Source organism: Pongo abelii, chromosome 3, assembly GCF_028885655.2.
Source record: "Pongo abelii isolate AG06213 chromosome 3, NHGRI_mPonAbe1-v2.0_pri, whole genome shotgun sequence".
In the NCBI taxonomy this organism is placed as follows: domain Eukaryota; kingdom Metazoa; phylum Chordata; class Mammalia; order Primates; family Hominidae; genus Pongo; species Pongo abelii.
Window position 1 is genome coordinate 187,798,762 of NC_071988.2, and position 25,589 is coordinate 187,824,350.

Consider the following 25,589-nt stretch of genomic DNA (forward strand, 5'->3'; position numbering starts at 1 on the left):
ATAGCCCAGCTTGAGGGCTGCCTTTGTCATAAAGCCTTTCTTGCCCAATCAGGAGTAATCTTCCCATGCCCAGAACAGCTTTGGAAATAAGGCTATATTGGTTTGTAGGCACTTAACACATTTGCCCCTTAACTATACTTCCACTTTTTTTTTCTAGTATAGTGTATGTTCATTGAGAACTAGGAATATCAACCTCAGAGAAACCATAAAATTTAGAAAAATAGCAGTATAGCTTTCTAATAGAAAATCTCAGGAACTAATTTTTAAAATGCTAGTTAAGAAGGAATTTAACATTTACTTGGCCTAACTTGTCTCTCAATAAAGAAAGAAACAAAAAAAGCTCAATATTTTATGAGAGAGTAGGTTTCATTTTTAAACAATTATAATGGAAGAAAATCTTTGATGCATTAGAATAAGCCAAGATTTCTTAGGACAATAAAAGCACAAACCATATAAAAAATTTTTTTTAGTTGGACTTAATTAAAAGTAAAAAGTTTGGCTCTACAAAAGGCACTACTAAGAAAATGAAAAGTCAAGTCACAGAAAAAATAATTCACAATACATATATTTGATAAAGGCGTTGAATTTAGAATATAGAAAGAAATCTCATAATTCAACAATAAAAAGGCAAAAAAAGAGAAAAATATTTGAGCAAATACCTCACAAAAAGACATACAAATAGCTAATAAGATTAGAAACAGATGCTGAACTTCATTAGTCATCAGGGAAATGCAAATTAAAACCACCATAAGATACTACTACATATCTGCTAGACTAGCTAAACTTGTAAAAACTTGACAGCATCATCTGTATTGAATACATATAGCAAATAGGACTCTCATACACTATTACTGTGGTGTAAAATAGTAAGCCACTTTGGAAAACAGGTTAGGCAATTTCTTATAGTTAAATATGTACTTTTAAAAATGGACCCAGTAGCTCACTTCTAGGTATTTACCCAAGAAAATATGAAAACATATACTCACAAAAATATTTATACATGAATGCTTATAGCAAACTTACTTGACCTGGAAACAGCTGAAATGCTCTTAGGTAAATGATAAATTGTGAAATACCACATAACGAAGTACTACTCAACAATAAAAAAAATTACTACTATACGTGCAACAGGATGAATGAATCTCCAAATTGTACTGAGTGTAAGAAGCCAGACTGCAAGAAATCCACAGTGCACGGTTCCATTCCATAGTGGCAGAAATCGTTCCCATGTTGAGGGTGGAAAGGGGATTATCTGCAAAAAGGCTTCAAGAAGCTTTTGGTGTGATGGGGGTGTGCTGTATCCTGATCATTCAACTCTTATGACTGCACAGTGTACAAGAGAAAAGATTGTATTTACCTCTACAAAGGGTGAATGTCCCCCTTCCCTGGAAGGCTACTTATTTTTACAGTAATAGATTAACTATGGAATATATACTATTATTTCAAACTAATTGAAATATATCTATTCAGTGAACTATCACAATCTTTTCAAAGTGAATCATACTGAAAATTCACTCATGGTAGCTTTTCTTTAATTGCAACACAGCAGAAAATGAAAGAGAGATATTCCAAAATTCATTTCCCAAAATTCTTGGGGCTAGATATGCTCTGGTATTCAGAATTATTTGGATTTTAGAATAATAATGTGGTGCATGTATTATACCCCATCTGTAGCAACCCTTAATTAATATATTAATACTTTTGTTGTGAAACACATGAAAATTCATACAAAGTTAAATTAAGACTATTTATAGCCTCATGTCAGTTCAGAGCATGTTTTTTAGCCAAATAAGTTCTAATACCACAGTTACCAAAATCTTCAGTTTGGATTTGGGAATTGCAAGTAAGGAAATGTGGACCTGTTTTAAACAATCAATTTATCATTGATTATTAAAATGGTTCAATAGAGAACATGCTTGCCATGTTCCAAGGTTATATACATGGTTGTGATGAACTGGAACTGTTGTCAAGCATAGGAATCTTGGCTCATACTAAATTCATGGCATTATTCTTTGAGCGGGGAAATTTAATCCCAGACGAAGACAGAGTTTTTGGTTTCAGTGGACTTACAATGAGGATAAAGTAACATTTCTTTGACTTGAATGAAACATCCTTTTACTTTTATTTTCATTTTAAAATGTATACCCATAACACAAAACTATATGAAATGATGGATCTCTTTATACAAAATACAGTTTTCCCATTAAAATGAAAAATCAAAAAGTTTAACATGGAACTGAAGACTAAATTTTAGTCTTAAATATTACATTTTTTCACTTGAATCATTGCTTAGTTCTCATTCAACCAGGCCTGATAACTTCTATGTCCTGGCCATGCTTATAGGCACAGGTGTGTGTATGGACATCTGTCTCCATGTCCTAAGGAAACTCTGATAGACATGGTATAAAATGGAGGTAATGTGATACAGTACAAAGAGCATGAAGATGGGGGTTAGTCTCAGATTCTAAGTTCTCTCTTAAAAACCTATGACTGCAAATAATTCAGCTGTTCTGAACCTAAGTTTTGCCAACTATAATTGAGATCTGTAAATAAAACTTTTTAGAATTGTTTTTAAGATTTCATAAGATACTGTCAAGCATTAAATACAGAGTAGGCACTTGATAAGTGGTAATTATAGTGAGTTTATTTTAGTGTTAATAAACTTTAACAGACAAATCTATGGTTAAAAAGAGAAGTATATAACTGTATTAGAGATTGGCTTAAACTTCATCTTATGAAAATGTTATTCATTTCTACCTATAAAACTATTACAAATTTCCACCACTGGAATTTGGCAAGAGATATGTTTGATAGTGTTTGATGAAACTACACATGACCAACTGACTTACAACATCCCTTATAAAACCCATGGTCAGGAATCACAATCCAACTAGTGTAAAGAAAGCTCAGAATTATAGAAGAAAAAAATTACAGGAGAAAAAAATGCATTCAATAGGAAAGATGTAAACTGTAACCAGTGATGCTCAAAAATTGAAGCTCTGATTCAATTTTGACATAGCGAATGAAGTTGGACTCATTTTATGAAAGCTTGGCTATATTATCTGATGAGGCAAATGAGGAAAGAAGGTGTTTTATTGCAAAAACATTAACTGTAAACAATCAACCAGAATCCATTAAGCTGTTTATTCTTGAAATCATTCTTTCAGATTGATTACTTAAGTATCAAATGCAATAAAGCAACCAACTTTTTCTTCTCTTATTTATTTGTTTTTTTACTACTTAGTTCTTATGGGAAATTCTATCCAGGTCATCATAACACAATTGAAAACAACTGATAATGAAAAGAATGCTAATTGGTTTCCTCTCTCTCTTATCACTGATCCGTACACAGTAAGTAATTCTTCCACATTCTTCCTCCTGTTTGTATCCAACTTTTCTATATATCTAGACGTTAACATTTTTTTGGAAGAAATCATGAACCAACAAAGCAATGCACGGCATTGATAAGCTATGTTAAATAGTAGACAGTGCAATGGAATAGAAATAGTGTGTTTAAAGTCATTAGACCAAATATTTATTGGGCAAGCACTAACACAAGAGCCAAGGTTAAAAAAATGATACCCAGGCTTTGGCTTTGGGAACCCAGAGTCTAGTAGGGGAGATATATAAATACACAAATACAGCACAGAACAATACATGTAATAACAGACTGTAGCCAAAGTAATAAACATTTAGACAAATAATAAACAGGCTGGCCCACAGAGACAGGGCCATTACGCTACTCAAAGCCTTGTGCTCTGCTCTGCAACTTCTGTGACTAAATCAAATCATCTTAAGTTGGGTCAGCCAAAAGCTGTCTACCATTCCAGTCCTTCACTCCCACCTCCTTCAAAGAGACTACTGGTAGGACTACATTCCTGAATTCTCAGGCTTTTAATTCCTGTTCAATCCAGCCAATATCCAAAGTTTCAGTGACCTCCTTTTTAAAAAAAAATAGTATTAATATAATCTATGTGCCACATTTTCTTTATCCAGCCTATCATTGATGGGCATTTGGTTTGGTTCCAAGTCTTTGCTATTGTAAATAGCGCTGCAATAAACGTACATGGCCATGACCATAACCATAACCGTAACCATGATTATAACCATTACGATAACCATGACCATAACCATGACCATAACCATAACCATAACCATAACCGTAACCATAACCATAATGCTTCTTATCTTTACTGCCCTCCTCTTCAGCTTGGATTCCACAGTCCATTTTTTCAATTACTCTTTTCTTTCCTCTGAACTCCAATTTCCTCTGCCTTTTCATTGCCTTTATTTAGCAAAACTAAACACTAAAGCAATCAATTTTCTGTATTTTAGAATGACACTTAAAGAAATAATAGCAGGACAAAGTAACACTATAAATTTATCATTATCGTCTAGGTCATTAGCAGTGCCTGCATAGCCCAGTATATTTCTCACTCACTAGCCTCAATTATTCACACTTTTCTCAACTTTTTCTCACCCTCAATTTACACCATGCCAGACCCACCATTTTTCAGACCCAGATGAATTCACTTTCTAAAAGAGAGAAATAGAAGGTATCATATGGATATACTCTTAATTCCCTTAGTTGGATAGCATTTGCACTCATCCTGTTATTCTCTTGTTCAAAGAGGAGAAACATTGTCCCCTCTCCTGTTTAAGATCAGTCCTTTCACAACTGCCCTAAATTCAATTCCCTCCCACCCTCCCAGGGAGCATGCAAAGTCAATTGTCTCTTTTCTCTCCTGTGTAATTCATCCCCTTCTTTCTCAAATGGCTCCTTTCTGTGAACATTTAAAAACTTCTTTTCATTTTTAAAACAAAACAATAAAAATGCAACTTTCCTTGAACCCAATTTTACCCCTATCATCTTCTGTTTCTTGACTGTGACAGTCAAATTTCTTGAGTATCCAAAGTACATCTGTCCTCTTTTTAACTCCGCATTCTCTCCTCATCAGACTCTAGTCTGCCTTATGAACTTAAGTACTATGTACTTACATGCTCCACTGACAAATCTCTTACTACCATCAACAATGACCTCCCTGCCACTCAATCCAAAAAGCAGTTTTCTATTCCTTGACCTGGTTTTCTCTGAGTAGTGCTGATCCCTTTGGGTTAGAAGTTAATATAAAGTAGTAGTTAAAACTGGACTCTGGAGTCAGATGGACGGGGATGCTTGCTGGATCTGCCAAGTACTAGCTGGGATCTCAAGCAATTAATTAAAATTTCTTTGTCCCTCTATTTTCTTCCATGTAAAAGAGAAATACCTGTAATAATAGTATCTTTTCCTATGACTGACATAAGAATGCAATAAATATTTGTGAATTTCTTTGAACATAGCCTGATACCTACTACATTCTCAATAATGTCACTTTAATTTTATTGACACACTCCTTCCCTCTTGAATAACTCTATTCTTAGTTTCCCAAACTTCACACTCTGTTTGTTTTGGTAGAATGACTATTTATGACTGCACTGGAGACCATACAAAAGGAAAACGATATGCTCAGGAGTTTAACAATGTCAACTCAAATGGAAAGCCTCTCCGTGATCCTAAAAAATCTCTTGCTTTTGTACATATGAATTTATTTTTGTTTGTATGTACCAGGGTAGATATGGCTAAAAATTAAACTCAACATTTAAGTATCTGCGTTAGTATAGAATCACCGTGTAAGAGGTATTCACAGACTTTCCAAGTTTCGTAAGTGGAAAATTAGGGCATTGATTATGAAGAGATAGAAATATTTAGGTACGCATGCATAAAAGTGAAAATTGTGAATCTACTTTAAGCATTCTTTCAGGGGGCTGCTTATTTTCTTTAAGGCCTATTCCTATCACCCTTATTGTGTCTAGACCTATAGCTAGAGAAATCTGAGTCCATTTCAAGAGAGACAAGTGAATAATCCAAGCTAGGAAGAAACAGGTTATACTCCAAAGATAGCAATATTATTCTAAATTATATTGGCATAAACCTAGGGGAGCTACATGGGAATAAATTAGTAGGGTGTTAAACCAAGGAGCGTAACACACAACATTGGATCAGGCCAAATTAATCAACGCAGGTGCACTTATTCCAGATTTAATATGGTAGGTTGGACAGATAAGAGTGTTCTCTTTGTGACTTCTTTCTTTCTATATGTCTTAAGGTCCAGCCCTGCTTCCTATTAGCACCCTAGACAATATTACCAATACTTGGTTTTATATACTATTTATTTTCCAATAACCTCAAATATATATATCCCACTGCTGTTTTTTTCTCTGAGTCCGAGACCTTTAGATTTCAAAGAATCTTCTCAAAATCTCCATTTGGATATTTGAGACAGAGAAATTTTAAAATCCATACATCCAAAAATAAACTCATCATTCCTCTCCTAAAGATGGACATCCTAGAGTGCTCCTCTCCTACAAATGGCTAGACTATCCACCCATTCATGTAAGTGAGAAAACTGGGATTGACTCTTGTCACTTCCTTCATCTTCACTGCCAATAACCAACCACCAAGTCTTGCTGTTTTACCCACTAACAGCTTTCTAAGTCATTCACTGTTGTTATTTTCACATTTCCTCATTCCTCAAAGATTTCAGCACCTGAAACACTATCACTCTTTTCAACATGTGATATCTGTGTAGATTATCTGTCGATATGTTGGACTCTAAATTCCTTGGCAGTCTGTCTCCCAGTGATCTTTCTTGTACCCTATCCCAGATGCTAACATTCAGGGTCATACTGTCATCTTTGTCAATGGCAGCCCTGAAGTTCCTCCAAATTTTCAATTTCAAGCATCGCATTCTCCAACTAACACCTCCTGCTTTGCCTGCCAATGCTTACTAGAATGGAACTCTAATAATTATTTCACCAATCTGGTGCCCCAGCACATCAATCCTAATAACTCTTTTCTCTCCTCATGTCCTCTTCTTTCTCCTTACCCAGCTTAAATTCATGGCCAGTCCTTCTAATTATTCTTTGAACCTGCTCTGGACCCCTTTGCCTTTCTCTCACTTTTGTGGTACTTTTTGCAAAGCAACAACCTTTTTAAATTATTTGCCTAGTCTCTGCTTGCATCAACACAGATTATCTCTCCTTTTCACAGAGATTGGCTAAAACAGTTCACCAAACCTATTTTCCTTTCCTTTTTGGTACAAGGCTAAACGATGTTTCCTGGCTTCTGTTCACCTAAGGTGCAGCCGTGACATTTAATTTTAGCCAAGACAATGTGAGTAGAAATGATGCATACTACTTCTAGGACTGGCATAAAAAAAATTTATTGAAATCTTGCATTTTCTCCCATCCTCAATTTTCCAACTGGGTATCATCAATTCCCAGGACAAACTTGAAAAACACATGTTGAGTTTCTATTGGCCAAGATCACTGAAAGACTCAGTTGTATAATCTAGGAGTTCATCCTCACTATGTCCCATTACCTATTAGGCTTTATGTTACTAGAATAGAAATTTCTGTTGTATTAGGTTACTAAGATTTCAGGATTTATCTGTCACAGCAGCTAGCATTACCTTAACAAAACCACTGTAGAGCTATGCACACTCAGCTGCTAGTTGGTCTAACTTTTAAATTCATAATCACTGATCTTAATTGTTTCCCAGCATGAACACTAGAGTCTTCTAATCAGTCTCCTACTCTCTTAGATAAGAGTTCATACTTTTTACTCTTTCCTTGAAACTCACATCTGAATGTCTACAAATCCCATCATTAATACCTTCAAAATATATACAGAATGTAACCACTTCTTTACCCCCATCTATTTTGATTGAAATAGCCTCCTAGCTGGTCGGTCCCTCAGTCAATTCCAACACAACAGCCAGGGTGATGCTATCAGAATGCAAGACAAATCTTTTGAGACCCCAAAACCCTCCATGACTTCGTATCAGTTAGAGTCTAGCCGGGAAAATAGGAGCCACACTGGATATCTCAGTCTAAGAGGTGTTTTCCATAGATGTTGGGTGCCTGAAAGAGAAAAAGGGTAACACAGAGATTTAAAAACTCAGGCAACAGCTGATACTGCTGGTTGTTGAAACGAAAGGGAAGGGGTGGGGTTACCAGAATCTAGGAGCTTAGAAGAGGGGCTCTGCAGAGCTGGTTCTATACTTCTAGGAAAATAGCCACTGCCCCAGAGCTGCTGATTCCTCCGAGAGTGTGCCGCAGCACTGTGCTGGAAATGCCACAACTCATGGGAGGCTGGATCTAGCAATGCCATCAAAGACAGGAAAAACAGGAAGGAAGTTCCTTCTGCTCTTCTCTCTATGCATCCTGCAGATGGAACCTAAAAGGAAGCCTGCTGGCAAGGGTAACTGGAAAATGTAATTTTCAGAGTCCTCCCAGCATCACAGAGTCACCTTCTTTGGTTTCTCAGCACTCCTAATCACTCCTCTCCATGTATTTTAACTTCCACAACTTCATGCTTCCACCTAGCAGGATCCAACTCTTTTTTATATAAATGAAGTCATTTGTACTTTCTTCCGTATATAAGAGACTCAAAGTCCTAACATTTATTATGCCCCGTCTGGGAGTGGTGATGAATCCTCTTACTCAGTTGCAATCACACCAACAATCCTTACATGAAGTAATAGGGATGAAATAAAGGATGAAAAAAATCCGTGATTCCTATGGTTTCACATAGACTCACTGGTGAGTCCATGGTCAGCTGCTGGGCTGACTGCACTGGTCTTTGGATTCTCTCACATATTTGGGGCCTTGGCTGTAACAGCTTGTCTCTATTCCACGTGGTTTTTTCTTCTCTAGATGGTGAGCACAGGCTTTTCTCCATGGAAGTTGCAGGGTTGCAAGAGAGAGAGAAGGAGGCTACAAAATCTCTTGAGAAGCAAGCTTAGAACTCACAAGATGTCACTTATATTCTACTGGCTAAAGCAAATCACAAAGGCATCCAAATTCAAGACATTGAAAAAGAGATTACACCTCTTGAAGGGAGGCACTGCAAAGATTGCTATTTTGCAATATGCTGCATGTATACATAAGCAAGAAAGAAGACATACGTAGCTTTCCTTTTTCCACTACATTTTACCCTTCAATTGACCACTGTGATATGGATTTTTACTTGATTCCATAGGTACCCACTTTTTGAGCAGTGATCCAAAATGATTTTTGAGTCCCTAGAAGCATTGATTTGGTCTAGTGTACAGTCACCTATCAAATGCAGGCAGGCATGTCTCAGGAAGATCTAGAAAACTTTTACAGTATTCAGTTGTGGCTGTGTTGAAGAGTACTTTCTCAAAAGGACCCAGTCTTCCTTTTGATCAAAGATCTCCAAGTCTGTGAATGCCTTTAGGTTCGGGAAGTAGATGAGAAATTGTGAATACTTAAGTCAGATTTCTGCCCATCAAACATAGAGTTCTCCTATTATGCTGATTAAGTAACACTTTAGAAATCTGCTTATCTATTTTCCTCCTAAGTCATTTCATTCCTAAGGAATTAAGTGAGCATAGACAAAGGTCTCTGCAGGTCAATTCTGATTTCTAATTCTTCCTAGCTATCTTCACAGAAATTACATAACTCTTACTTCTTGAAGTGAGTATTGCTTCTTGACTTCACTACTCTGCGATCCCATGATACACATTGAAATTAGGGATCCTTTTTCAATAATAGCATCTGCTCTTGCCATCTTTACCCTTCAGAGGATGACTGCCATTGAGCTTTACAAAGATACTGGCACATGTCCTAGAAAAAGGGATGTCTTCTGAGCCCTCTAAACAAATAGAGAGGGGTGGTGGGTGTGCAAATTTCACAAGTAAAGTCCACTCTAACATTCCTACATCCCTAAGCCATTTTTGACGCCAGGCCAGGAAAATTCTCATCCAACCTTCCTGCAAGAAGGCCACCATTGAATCCAATAAATTAAACAATTGTTAGAACAATTTTAGTCTGCTCAACCTATCATATTAAATCTGAAAGAAGTATACCTATGTTGAGAAATTTTATGTGATACAATGTCACATTCCATCCTCCTTGGTCTAACATGATATTATTATACATATGCTATAATCACATATCTCCCCTAGGTTCATGTCAATATAATTTAGAAAAATACAGCAATTCTTTTGGAGTATAACTTATTTCTTCTTACATTGGATTTTTCACTTGGCCCTGTTACTTAGATTGCTTTAGCAGTATAGGCCTAGACACAGTAGAGGCGGTAAGTCTTGAGGAGAATAAGCATCTCATCGAAAGGAATGCTCAGAGTGGATTCAAGGTTTTCAACTTTATGTTCCATCAGATATCCCTATTTCTTTCCAATCAGTCTTAATTTTCACTTAGGACACTTGCAAAGTCTGTGAATGCCCCTTTCATTGCAGTTCCATAACTGACCTAAATAGTTAAATGTTGAATTTGGTTTTCAGACATATTTGCCCTGCTATATACAAACTAAAATAAATACATTTGTACAAAATAAAAGATTCTTCTAGGATCACAAGAGAAGCTTTGAGATTATTAAATTATTGAGTCATTTTCCTTTTGTATAGTCTCCAGTGCTGTCAGAAATAACCATTCTACCCAAAAGTCATCACAGTCATTATTACCACCATATTCAACATCTGCAGCAGTCATTTCATCCCCCAGGATGCTCATTTACATAAGCGTTTTATCCCAAGCAATCCCAGGTGATGATTTAATTAAATATTGCATGCCATGTCAGCATCCTCATTTTCTACTGATAAAGAACTTAGCATTAAGTTCAAGGTCAAGGACATATCTTAAACATTTCCATAATCCCATCTTTGAGGGTTTTCTGGCATCATTCCCAGTACCTGACACTGTAACCATCAGGAAAATAGAAACCACCTTAAGGATTTGGAACAAAGGGCATTTAAGCAGAGAATTGGTAACATAGGTGTTTGAGAGCTAAAGAACAAAAATGGAGTATTTCAGTAACCTGGATATTAAAAACTAAAGAGGCTGGCATCTCTACATCTTTAGGACCAAGGACAGAACCCAGAGGGCTAACAAAGAAGCACCATGGAGTTGGTACACAGACCTCTGAGAACGGGTCCTAAATGGCTACTGCTGCTACCTGGCATCTCACCAGAGAACTGGTCCTGGAAGCTGTCAAGGAAGGTTGAAGCTTTTAGCTGCTACTGACCAATAGAGGAAAAACAGAAATGTGTAAGTCCCTTCTCTCTTTTCCTTGCCTTCTGTCGGCAAAACTTAACAGGAAACCATTTGACTGATGGGAAAATGTAGTTTACAGAGTCATCATAAAGAAGAGTACTGAAGGGTGCTTTGGAACCAAGAGCTAATAGGTCAGTAGCTGGCACAGACTCGCCCAGAATAAAAGCTAAAATCCTATAGTGATCTATAGTTACTACATAACCCAGTCCCTTGTCACTCTCAATTTCATCTCACTCCTCCTGCTTCTGCCACAGAGATGCCTTGATCCTTCTTGAATACACTAGACATGTTCTCATCTCACACCCTTCACACTCAGTGTTCATTCTGCCTGAAACGCTCTTCCCTGAGATCTTCATGGCTTACTCCCTCATTTCCTTCCATTCAATCATTACTTTCTCAGCGAGGCCTTCCTTAGATTTTCCTCCTACAATTTCGCCTCACAGTGGCATTTTATTTCCCTTTTCCCTGCTTTCTTTTTTCCATATGTACTTATCACCCTATAATATACTATATATATGCATATATTTATATTTATTTTATTTTATTATTTTTATTTTTATATATATATATATTTTTTTTCTTTTTTTAAGACAGAGTCTTGCTCTGTTGCCCAGGCAGGAGTGCAATGGTGTGATCTCGGCTCACTGCAACCTCTGCTTCCTGGTTTCAAGTGATTCTCCTGTCTCAGCCTCCTGAGCAGCTGGAACTACAGGTGCCCGCCACCATGGCTGGCTAATTTTTGTATTTTTCGTAGAGATGGAGTTTCACCATATTCATCAGGCTCATCTTGAACTCCTCACCTCAGGTGATCCGCCCACCTTGGCCTCCCAAAGTGCTGGGATTACAGATGTGAGCCACAGTGATTGCCCTAATTTTCGTATTTTTAGTAGAGACGGGGTTTCGCCATGTTGGCCAGGCTGATCTCGAACTCCTGGCCTCAGGTAATCTGCCCACCTCAGCCTACCAAAGTTCTGGGATTACAGGCATGAGCCACCGCACTGGGCCAATATACTACATATTTTATATATTGATCTTATTGTATGTCTTCTCCAGTAGAATGTGAGTTCCACAAGATAGAGACTTTTGTTTTGCTCATGGAGGAATTCCAGTGACAGAACAGTGCCTGGCAAATATTTGAAATTCAACAAATATTTTTTGAATTAGTGAATATACTAACACAACCCTCATCCTAGACAACTCTCACCTGGACACATCCGGAGTCTACTAACTGCTCTCCCTTCATTCATTCTTGTCTCTGCCTATCCATTTTCAATGCTGCTGCTATAGTGATTTAAATAAAATAATTATACATTAGACTACATTCTGTCCCTGCCTCTTCACCTCAGTCATGGCTCTATAGCTAATATTGACTTATTTAAGTAAACTCTATTCATTCAGGGTTTCCTTAATCATTTAGGTGAGGATTTCTACCTATGACAGTTTTTCAACAGTTTTTCACTTGACTTGTGTTTTCAGTGATCTTTTAAAGAAATCTTTGTAAAGTCTCTCATTACCTAATTTGGCTTTAGATACTATAAAAATCAAGTGGATCATTTAAAATCTGATCTTTTGTATGTAGACACAAGATGAAAATATGCCTATCTTAACACAAAAGTTATGCTTTTAAAATGTTGCCTGTGAATCGATATATATGTTAAAGTCTAGGTTTTTATTTCAAAGTTTATAATAAATTGAATATTCATTCTTTTGGAAAATTCTTTGGGAATAAGACATAATAAAATCTCACTTAAGCATTCGCGAAAACAAAAGTTGCCTAAATCGTAAAATATAGATGTATATTTTATATTTTGCATAGTAGATTAAAAGCCTAAAGGGGATCATTGTTTAACAAAATTTCCATCAACCCTTGTCTTACCTCCAAAATAGAATAATATGTCCCCTTTTTTGTCTGTCCAAAACCTATTTCTTTGCTCCCTGTAAAAGCTGTATACTTGTAGAAATGAACAGATTGATCTAGTCTGATGGAACAATAAGATGCAGTAGGAATCCGGGCAACAATTAAGCCTGCCTGCCTGGTTGTTTTTCTTTACTCTGAACTACCGTATCACTTGAGCTTTGCTTATGCCAAGCTAGTGGTTGTATGTGTGTGCCTTCTCTTAGTGAATTGTAACAGCCTGGAGGTTAAGGTTGTACTTACTTTGTGCCCAACAGAGGGCTTTGCATGGGGTAGGTACGGAAATTGTTTGTTATAATTAGTTTAAAAATTGGACACAGAAAAAAGTATATGAAGCAGCTCTATCAACACATCTATGGAAATTTTAAAGCTAAATGCAAGTCTTCAGATTCAATGCAAAGAATGAACACGCAGAACACCCGGATTTATCAATTATGTCAAATTTGGTGTTCTATACTATGAATTGGGCTGATAGCCATAGACATTTGAGTGTGTGCATGTGTGTAACGTTTCAAGCTAAGTTGAAGGGAAGGGTTTTGATAATTCTCAAAACAAGGTTGGATTTTTTTTTTTTTACAACATAGAAATTACTGTCTTGCTTCAAATAATACATTTGAATATAAATGCATGCATGTTCGTTTCCTACCTTCAGCTTCTCCCTTGCAGGTCTGGGGTCCTAAAACATTGCACGACTGTGTTTTCTTCCAGCTCAGGCTTCTCTACCTTTCTTCCTTTGGAGCATCTGTTATGCAACGTATTGAAAAGCAAATTGCCTGTTTTGGAAAGGGTGATTTCCTTTTGAGGCCATCTTAATCTCCAAGGAAAATGTAGAGGCACACAAAAATATGCACAAACAGCTGGAGTACAGGTTGATGTTGGTGAAACCAAACCTTTTTAAAAAATATATTCAGAAATGTGAGTGAAGTTACTTTTTATAAAACTTTCCTGCTGTTCTGACAGCACAGCATGCAGCCCTATGAGGCTGAATATGCTTTATTTTCACACAAATTTTTCTTAACATGGGTCAGTATTGATAGCGTAATCTTTACAAAATATGCCTCTGATGAAGAAAATAAATCCTCGACTTCTAATAGCGGGGTTGTAAAAAAAAAATACAGCACAAGGCAACTTGTTTGAAATACCATGCTGCCGAAACATGTAAGAATATACTTACTCTTTAATCTCAGAATGACTTTCACTGGTTTATCTTTAATGTAATTATTTTTAGCCCTTATGATTTAACTTTGGCTTCATGTGATCCATCTGGTTGGATAAGAGCCAATACTTATATGTTCCTCTCAGGTTTACTGAGTGCTTACATAAATATTATCTGGCAAAGTAGGTATTTCTCTTATCCCCATTTCACAAACATTTGGTGATTGCTTTTGCAGATGTTACCCAAAGATGTTACGGTAAACTCTAAAAATTCAAAAAGCTTAGTCTATCTAATTGTTCTTTTTTATGAAGTGTCAGACATTTGTTTATGGTAAATTTATTCCATTGTATTTTTGTAAACCAGTTAAAGTGGAGTGACAAAATGATAATAAATCTAGTTTATGTCTAAACATGTGACAATACTCTTTCATCATTGAAGAGATGTTGTTAAGAATTATATTTGGCTACCAGTAGTTATAGCCTAAACAACAGACATGTAGCTTTGTCTCATGTTAAAGAAATCTGAAAGCAGGCAGCTCATGTTGAGGAAACCATGCTATATATATTATATATATTGTGTATATACTATTTCTTAGGGAACTACACGTTACTTTTCTGCTCTGCCATTCCCAGCACACACATGGTTTCCATTTTCAGGGCCCAGGGTAGTTTTCAGAGCTCCAGCCATCGTGACGTTATTTTCTATTAGGATGCAGAAGAAAGGGAAAGAAAAGTGAAAAGGTTTTTTCAGAAGTCCCACCCAATAATTGTTCTGTCTACATTTCACTGGACATCCTAGTTCCAGGGGACAGGGCAACAGTAGACTCCGGGTTGGCTCATCATTGCAGGGCTGAGACTGGGGATTTGTTATTGAAGAAGAAAGGATGAATGGATTGGGCAACAAAACTTGCTGTTTTTGTCACTCTTCCATAAAGGGGTTCTCTACTTTTAAGAAAAGAATCTATTGAACCCTCCAAACTATTACCCCACATATGTTTTTAAAAAGTCCCACTAATGGTTTAAAGAGTATCCTTGGTTGAATAAAAATGTAATAGAGAAAACAAAATTAAGATAAAGTGAAGGTGACAGTTGAAAATCGAAAAGTATCCACCCCAGATCAGAGACTATATAATAGCAGTGAAAAATGAACTAGAATTTAGTAAAAATCTATGTTATTCCTCTATAGGAATCACTTCCTGTAAGTATCTTGAGACTGTTAAGGAAGCATGCTTAAATTATGACTATTGCTCTATGGGGTTCTGAGAGCTAGAAGGAATGAAAACATCCAGAGTCTTACACATTCCCATCATGAACATGACTTAAAGTCTAAAATCATTATACTATTGACATCGAACATTAGAATAACAGTGAATTATTGAAAATAAAATTAACTCCTAATCTCAAAATTTACATTATAAACATAAAAATGTGCTAGAGCGCGTTAGCAATTCAGTGCTACTAAATTAAACAAAAGCAAGATAGGATTTAAAATACAATTTTATTAAGAACTGACTGATTGTGAAAAATCATGTAAACATTCCCTTATACTACTTGGAGAAAATGAGTGGCAAAAACATTTAGAAAAGCTAAATAATGCGTGTTAGGCATATGTGTGTCGTATATAAATGTATAGAAAAAGTAATAAAGCAGCCACACTCTCTAACCGGGTAATTCTACTTCTGGGAATCTCTTTTTGAAAAAGATGGATCCTAAACCCTGAAAAAAAGGTTTCATGCACAATCTTCACAGCAGCAGGATTTAGAAGTAAAAAATTTAAAATAGCTAGCTGTTCAACAACAGGATAATAACTTAGATAACTGGTGATATGTTCACTTACTGAAAACAGTATTGTTAATCAAGTAACTGAACAGGTAAGAAAAAGTCACAAGAGAACTCTAAGGTATCACAGAGGTACCGACTGCAGGGAGCTCCTGGGGCTGGGGGAGAAAAAGGAAGAGATTGAAGTTGAAATTTAGCACCTTCGTGGAGGATCCCTGTGGACCCGTAGCCCAGACCTCTGAAAAGTCAGCCCCTTGGCTGAGGCTGATGTTTCTGAGGTGTTGTGTGCTGAAGCTGGTTCTGTTAAGCGTGGGAACAACTGCAAACTGCATCCACCCACTGCTCTGGCAGGGCGCTGCCATTTGTAGGGTGAAAGAAGCATCTCTGGATGCTACGTAAGAAGTAGATAGAAAGCACAAAGGAAGGAGTTCAGTCCCTCCCTTTTCCTGTAGAGCTCCACTCTCCCTGAAGCATCCCCTCTAGGCAGAGCCTAACAGGGAACCAGCTGTCACAGCAGAAACTCCTGGCCCCTCCCTGCACTCTTAACAGCAGGTCTTTTCAGGCTGTGCTTGGCCCATCTGGGTGCCTACCTTCTCCTTCGCCAGCTCCTAGGGCTTCTGGAAAACCAAAAGTGGGTTAGGGCTGACGGGGAGCTCCCTGCTGCTGCAGGGCTGAATAGGAGCCTATGCCTTGCTCAGTGGGCAAGGGCCACCTTGGCTAAGGTGCCCCACAGAACAGGTACCCAGGACTGGTAGGGATGGGGGAGAATGTTCCCAGCCCTCCACAGGGCCTATGGGGCTTTGCCCACATGTGCCACTGCCTGCTGCAGGCTGGACGAGACACTGCCCACCATGGGGGCCTCCTGCTCACTGTCACCATCAACAATGGGCTTTCTCACTTTTAACTGTGCTGGATCCAGTGGTCTGCAGAGTCCCAGAGCCACCGCAGCAAAACTGAGTATAGAAGGCTGGTTTGGAGGTGAGAGACAATAACTTAACTGGCACAACCTTACTTATTGCCTGTCTCTAGCTAGAAAATAGACTCTTCAGGGACACAGTAGCTCCAGTTCTTAGAGCAGTGCCTGGCCCATGGCAGATGCTCCGTAGGTATTGTTGAATTAATGAAAAGAAACTCTCTGTTATTGAAGGAAGGGGTAAATTGTGGAAAAAAATTATGGCATCTTTATTTCTGCCTTTGGAGTTTTCCTAATTCAGAAATTCCTCTAACAAATGAAAGGTGCAAACCAAGAGAATGCCTCCCCTCTTTCCTGTTCTCCTTTTTCCTAACTATGTGTGACTTTAACAAGTTACTTAACCATAGGAACCTGAAGATAGAAATAGCATTTACTTTTTTTTTTTCCTCTTTTGAGATGGAGTCTCACTATGTCACCCAGGCTGGAGTGCAGTGGCATGATCTCGGCTCACTGCAACCTCCGCCGCCAGGTTCAAGCAATCCTCCTGTCTCAGCCTCCTGAGTAGCTGGAACTACAGGCACCTGCCACCACGCCTGGCTAATTTTTGTATTTTTAGTAGAGACAGGGTTTCTCCATTTTGGCCAGGCTGGTCTCAAACTCCTGACTTCAGGTGATCCACCCACCTCGGCCTCCTAAAGTGCTGGGATTTCAGGCATGAGCCACTGCCTTCGGCTGGAAATAGCATTTACTTTAGAGTGTGATTGTAAAGGTTACTGTGATAATATGTACAGAACATCTTATATTCACGGAGGGCACATATTTGTTCAATGAATTGTACTGTTGAGATCACAAATCACATTTCCTCACCCTTCAACCACTGTGCATCCAACATCATTTCCAAGTAGGTATGATTTCTGAATCATAATAGAAACTAACACTTCTTGGGTATTTCTGTTTTGTGCCAAGCACCACTATAAGTGTTTTACCTATATTAACTCAATTAATTCTCCCAAGAATTTATGAGGTAAATGCTTTTATTTTTCCAATTTTACCGAAGAGGAAATTAAGGCAGAGAAAGTTAAAAGAAAAAAAAAAAAAACACCTTATATTACATAGCTAGAAAGTGTCAGAGCTAGGGTTTGAACCCAAGCAATCTGGCTCCAGAGTCTTAGCCACTGGTACAGTGATTCTTTAATAGGACTAGTAATAACTGTATTCTTATTGCTAACTATTCTGTAAGTCTCCTGGGTATTTACAGGACTGTCTTGTGTAATTATTAATAGGCACTTTACCCAATTCAGCCAAAATTCCTAAGGAGAATCATTGACTTAGAAAAACCACATCTGATTCAATTGAGCACGCCAAGAATGAGGAGAGATGGTGTCTCCTTTCACAAGGGTATCTGGACAGAGCTTAAAGTGTCAATCTAATTATAAACTGTTATTCTCCTATTATGGAAAAACCCTGTAATTGGATACTAGAAAATTCTCTGTAAAAGCTTGTCCCTCAGGCAAGGCTTAATACTGGTCTCAGAAGCCCAGTTAAGTATGTTTTAAAAAATTGGTTACCCTTTAAAATACTGAAGGGAAATACTTCCCATTAATGCAGTTGTCGTTGGATGGTAACATAATAGGTAATATTTTTTCTTTTTCTTTTTTAAAAGTCTTTTATTCAAAATTTTTCTTAAGAGGAAGAATTGTTATAAAAACAATGTATTTCTTAAGTATAAGAAAACATTTCTACAAAAAGTAGAAATTTTAGATAAGTAAAAATAAAATGAATTATACATAATTAATTACACCATTGCATGTTAAAAATCTGCTACATTTTCTAAATTTTTCTAATGTAAGGATACTCATAAATTGTGTGAGTCTGTATAAAAGATGGAATCATATTCTTCATGTTGCTTTCTATTAGGTTGTGCTTTTCACTTTCAAGAATACTGTGAATATACTTCACTCTGAATAAATGCACATGTATGTCACATTTTGCAATATATTTACTGTTATTAACATATTATAATTTTTAACCATTCCCTTCTTATTGGATATTTAGGTGGGTTCCACTTTATAGCTATCATAGCTCTGAATTTATACATTTGTTTCTCACTTCTCTTATTAGTCTCTCAGGATAAATTCCAAGAGTGGAATTTCTAGGTCACAAAGTTTTTAAACGTGTATTGACTAATTGTCCTCCAGTAAAGTTGCTGCAAATTATTCTTCTACCAGCAGTGTCTTAGAGTTACTGTTTCCTAGAGACATGCAATATTCTTTATTGTCTTTGTCAGTAAGTCAAGCTAAACAAATATTTAAGCTTTATTGTTTATTTCTTTGATAACTGCTTCATGTGCTCTTGTCATTTGTGCATCTTCTGTGAATTGCCTGTTTTTGTCTTTTGCCCATTTTATTTATTGAATTGCTTTTTTAAAAACTGATTTGTTCATGCCTGTAATCCCAGCACTTTGGGACTCCAAGGCGGATGGATCACGAGGTCAAGAGATCGAGACCATCCTGGCCAGCGTGGTGAAATACTGTCTCTACTAAAAATACAAAACTTAGCTGGGTGTGGTGATGCGCACCTGTAGTCCCAGCTACTCAGGAGGCTGAGGTAGGAGAATCGCTTGAACCAGGGAGGCAGATGTTGCAGTGAGCCGAGATCACGCCACTGCACTCCAGCCTGGTGACAGAGTGAGACTCAGTCTCAAAAAAAAAAAAAAAAAAAAAATCCCTGATTTGTAAGAGTTCTTTATCTTCAAATATTTTTAATATGTTTCAAAAGCTTTTACACCAGCTGATGAATTAATTATATTGAAATTCCTATTCATGTTTATTCCACGCATTACATTTTAAAGGAGAAATCAAAGGCATATCCAGTCCTGGAGTGGACTCAATGTCTAAGCAGAGACAAGGGTAACTTGGCACCAACGTTACAGGAAAAGACAGTGCTGGGCTCATGTGAGACTCTCAGGAAGAAATGCCAAGAATTCAATCTGGGCGAGAACTATTCTCCTGGGCACAGTGAAAAGTTTTCTCCTAACCATAGTTTCTTCATGAAACAAAACTAAAGATTAATATCAAACTTCACAAGTGTATCCTTCCCAGTTCCTCTCTGCCTGGTTAGGCTTATTCATCCCTTAGATCTCAGCTCAAGCACCATTTCCTCAAGGAAGTTTTCCCTGACCTTGCCTACTAGGTCAAACCTCCTTTTTATGTTCCCGAGACAGTGTAGTTTTTTGCAGTACTTCTCACCGTTGTGATTTTACATTTATTTACCTGATTGTTTGATTCATACTGCTCTCATTTATTTGAATGGATTCTCCCTGAGGGCAGAAACTGTCTGTTTTTGCAACTCTTCATCTCTCAGCCTGCCACAAAGGAAATGAATGACAAAGATTCGTTAGATAAATTGTATGTGAAAATGCACTTTAATTGTAATTAATATCCAAAAAGAGTGAGTTCAGCCATTCTACATGAATACTTTTGACATTATCATGAAGTGCTAATTTAAAGAGCCACTTCAGATACTATTACACAGAAAAATCTAAACTCAGGAGATCATAATTTAGCAGCAAAATAAACACTCTATTGCCCCAAGTGAACAGAACACATTTTTTCCACCTAAAATTCTCGGCAAACAAGTTCAGTTTAAATAGACCTTTCCATTAAATCCCTCATTATATAACTTTTTAAAATGCCATTGGTTTGAGCCATAGGGACATAAAGATTAAAAGAAAAAATCCTGTGTAACTGTGCAGTCCAATACAATAGCCACTAATACCTGTGACTTTTGGGCAGTTGAAAGGTTGTTAGTCCAAACCGAGATATGCTGTACTTATAAGATATACACCAGATTTCAAAGACATTATAAAAAAATGAAAATGTCTCATTATTTTAAAATATATATGTTTAAATAATACTATTTTGGATTTATTTTTTATTTTTTATTTTTTGTTTTTAGGCAGAGTCTCGCTCTGTTACCCAGGCTGGAGTGCAGTGGTGCGATCTCCGCTGGCTGCAAGCTCCGCCTCCCGGGTTCACGCCATTCTCCTGCCTCAGCCTCCCAAATAGCTGGGACTACAGGCACCCGCCACCACACCAGGCTAATTTTTTTGTATTTTTAGTAGAGATTGGGTTTCACCGTGTTAGCCAGGATGGTCTCAATCTCCTGACCTCGTGATCCACCCTCCTCGGCCTCCCAAAGTGCTGGGATTACAGGTGTGAGCCACGACGCCCTGCCCTATTTTGGATTTATTGAGTTAAATAAAGTATATCATTAAGATTAATTCCGCCTGTTTCTTTTGACCTTTTTATTGTTTCTAGGAGAAAATTTACAGTTAATATTTGACTCACATTATATTTCCATTGGGTAACGCAGCTCTTTGGTCTAACTCAGACAGAAAAACCCCTACCTTGTTACAATTTGTTTTACACCACACTCACCTATTGAAAACTGGGAAAGCTGCCAAAGAGATATTTGAGTAACAGCAATCTGTTACAAGAATCTGAGTAAGAAAACTTACTCAATGGAAGTCCTCAAGTCTCCACAGCATTCATTTTCTCTTATTTCTACCCATAATTTAACACATTCATTTATTAACTTTCTAAAGTCAAAGAAAGAAACGAGAAATGTTGAGAAAGGTGACCAATAGCTTGCACACTTCTATCTGAGGATTCAGACTCTTAATCCTTCACATCTTATTAGATGGCGACCTTGATAACAAGATAATACAAATACTATGGAAAGATAGAACAACAAGTCTAAGCTGTTGGGGCCTGCATAATGTGCATAGTTCAGGAACAAGAGGGCTTTCGAATGTAGTTCAGAATAGTCATTGACATTGGAAAGAGTTAAGTGATTGATCATAGGACACACTTCACTTAAAAAAACAGGATAGTGACATTATATCATAGGAAGAGTTCTATCCAAAGTGGTGAAAATAAAATATTGAAATTCAGTAATTTTGTTTACTAAGAGTAGCTTATTCCCCCAAGGTAAAGGGGAAAATAGGGATAGATGGAGAGAGGTAATAGCAGATGAGAAAGAGGGTTTTGCTCTGGTTAGTCAAGGCTTTATTGTTAAAGGAGCTCCCTTGAAAAATTAGGCCTCTTTTATTGTACAACATATGCATTTTTAGGACAAGCATATGTTAGATTAACACAGTGCTGTAAAATAATGCCTTCATATTGATAGCAGCTATTGCAACACACTTATTAGTAAGAAAATGTTCTGCCCTGCCCCGAGTCAAATACCATCTTCCGTGAGCTTTTGTGACAAGATCTTAATGGAGCCTTTGGATTATTATACACTTTGGCCTAAGCGAGTGAATGACCGCTAGGTCTGTTCACTGACTTCAAATCACATGTTATCAGTGAAACCTTCACTGCTGGGTTTCCTTTCATTGTATCTCCAGGCTGACCGTTTCCTGTCAATGTCCTTAGAACGGAGAATATACTGAAAACTAGGGTCAGCCACTCAGCCGCTAACGCTCCACTCTGGCTTTGGAAGATAAAGTCATTTTTATTTTGTTTTGTTTCAAAATATTATTTTTTCTTTTTTTTTTAAAAACCCAACGTTAGATTTTTCTGTGATTTGTTTCTTGTTAAAAATCAGTAAGGTACGTTTTAAACAATATATAGCATTGTCTAAAGATTTACCAATAAAAAAATTAGTTTCTTATTGTGCTCGTTATGCCTTATTCAAGAATTTGCATGCTCTGTCCAGCATACAGTCTTCGAGGCTGCACAGAGTAGCGGCAACTAAAATTTGAATATGAGCCTTGTAATATGATAACTCATGAAAAGCTACTAATTTATGTGTGATGATTAGTTAATGGAAACTGACTAACTTTTTTAAGCCCAAAGGGTATTTATTAGAACTATAATGCAATATCTTTCAGATTTTGTGTTCATAAGCTTGTTTTTTTCTTTCTTATTTGTCTTTTATTTTTGAAAACATAACTGAGTTATTATTTTGAGCACACTGGGGGAAAATAAGCATATCAATAAATGAAAGAAGGTAAACAAATCCCAAGACATAAATATCAAGAAAAGATGACATTAACCGTCCCAGGTCGGGAGAGAACAGTTAGCACAGCTGCTTGAAAGTGTGACGATCGTCCTCACCCTTCAGGCTCATCACATTATTAGAATTATTTAAAGGTCAAGGTGTGAAGGATTAAGATAAACAGCTCTCAGTAATTAGCAGTATACAACCTGTTTTGATTGGAATGACAGAAGGCAGTAGAAGCTTCTTAGACATGGGGGGAAATGGGATGAAGTAGGCAGTAGCAGAAATAAGTAACTGCTTATTTCTGAAAAGCTTTGTTATTGTGGTGTTGTCATTGCTACCACTTAAGTAAGCTCCAGACCATGTTTCCTGCTCCATGAGGAGAGAGCTGTTCTCATGAGCAAGGAAATCAACTGATAGCAGCAAAAAATTAAAAAAACAAAATCTAGAAAAAGGATCCAGTCATTTTATGCAGTCACATAGTAAAGAATATCCTTAATCAACAGCTCCAAATTAATTGGCAATAGGCAAAATCACAGTACTGGATTTGAGCACAGGTAGGTTAACATAATTTTGACAGGTGCAAGAAAGGGCTCTCCACAGAGAGACAGTGCCTGGGCTGGGGTCTCCGAACAAGCCTAACCCAGGGAAACTGTACTATAATATAAAAAGAAAAGAGAATAACTCACACTCGGTGGAGGTCTGAAGAAAACATTTCCTACTTTCCGTTTGAGTTCAGAATAAGCCCTGATCAGGACTAAGATAGGAGAGAAAATTGATCAGTTGCATAGTTGTCCTCAAATTAGTTTTGATATGATTATTTTATCTTTTTTGTTTATTTAATGTTTGGTTGGCTGATGTTTTAAATGGAGCAAGTCATTCTATTTCCTTACCGATTGAATGCCAGTTGAACTACTTTTGGCTTCTAGATGGAAATTTCTGATTCTCTTGCAATTATCCACACTAGTGTGATTTTTCTTTCTCTTTGGAAGTTCCAGGGTCCCTGACTCTCTGTTATATGCACTCCAGGGACAGATGGCAGAGGAAGACACCACCTGTCTGACAAAAGACATTACCTGGCTGGTGCTCTGAGTGTCATGCTGAGTAGAGCAGCCATCACTGAGAACGGCTCAGTTGTTATATAATTGTACATTCAGGCACCTAATTTTATTTAGTTTTGCCTTTAATCACTTATATTTTTTAATTTGCGTTATATTTTAAAATTTGATGTGTATGTCTCTGCAAACTGTCAACTCCTGGAAGACAGAGACAGTGTCATGCTTCTTTCAGAACCTCCAGATAACAAAAAACACAAGAGAATTAAATAAATACTTGATAAATTACATTCAACACTGGACTGTAATCTTCATGAGGGCAAGTGTTGCGACCATTTTGTTTACAGTGATATTTCTAATGCTTACAATTATTCCTGGTCCATTGCTAAGTGCTTCATGAATATTTGTTTAATAGATGAATAAATAACATTTTCAAATTGTAAGTTTTATTTTCAACTGAGTTTGAGGTTGTGGTGAGGAGAAAGAAGAGTGGAGGAGGGACATTTCCTGTTCCTGGGTCACATGAAGGCCATCTTTTCACAGTTGGTTTTCTCTACCTTATTGGCCTATGATCAAAAATAAGGGCAGATCCAGGAAGCTTGCATGAGATCTAGCTATGTTTCTAACTCCTCAGAGCTGGGATGTATGCCACCACTCACTGCCCCATTCCCAATTACCAATTATTTCATCAAAGGATAGACTTGGGCTAAACACCTCCCTTTGTTTTGGTTAGGAGGATCCGCTTATATTTTCTGGTCGAGTAATATTGTCCTTTATGAAATATAAAATGTACGATTTTGATCATTTTACACTTTCAGCATGAAGAAAAAAATACCCTGTCTCTGTAACATTCTTTGCAAGGATATTTACTGCTCATGAATACATAAGGACTTAGATTCATACACAAGGCACATAGGTTTCACCCACAATTTGTTAGTTCTACTATTTCCACATATATTTCATCTGATCCTATTTCCACACATATTAGATTAGAGATCAAAATCAAGTGTCATGCCTTAGACATTTTTATATCTCCTGCCTGGAACAACATGTGTTCATTAGTATTTGTTAAATGTGTGAATGAATGAATGGTCATTTTATCTTCTCTTACTATTACCATAATTTCCTTACCCCTTCAGAGGAGTTGCTATTTTTCTGAAAATATGCATTTCTCCTCTGATTCATATTCATGTCTTGTATTTTAAGACTTCATGCTGAGAAATTCTAATTGCCTATATCATAATGTTGATTTGGCTACTCAGAATTTTCTTAACCTTGGTTTGTTACAGCAAGTTCCCAGCATTCCCCTCAAGTTCCCAGATTCATGATTGCCTCATTAAAATCAGAACAAAATATATAGAGAGGACATTTTACACAGACCCCTTGTTTGGATTTATTTATTTTTTCAACTTTTCCTCTCTCTACCAACTAGTACTTGGAAACAAGTACTGTAGCTAGAAAGTTGGAAAAAAAAAAAAAAAAGCAAGCTGTTGAATGGTTATTTCAAATTACAATTTGACTTTTCCTGGAGATAAAAGTGAAAAAGAAAAAAACCTTAGTCTGACTGTGATCACCTAATATACTTAGAAATATATTTAGGAATTCATTTAGAAAATACAAATCAAAA

At 37.0% G+C, this 25,589-nt stretch overlaps 1 long non-coding RNA gene across 1 annotated transcript in view; it reads left to right on the forward strand.

Annotated features, from left to right (window-relative positions):
* The window catches only part of LOC134761359 (uncharacterized), an 84,371-nt gene extending 65,487 nt beyond the window's left edge, over positions 1 to 18,884 (forward strand). Inside the window, exons 5-6 of the long non-coding RNA XR_010139885.1 lie at positions 10,948 to 11,133; positions 17,358 to 18,884. This is a non-coding gene — a long non-coding RNA (uncharacterized LOC134761359). The remainder of the gene's footprint in view (positions 1 to 10,947; positions 11,134 to 17,357) is intronic.
* The last annotated feature ends 6,705 nt before the right edge of the window (positions 18,885 to 25,589 follow it).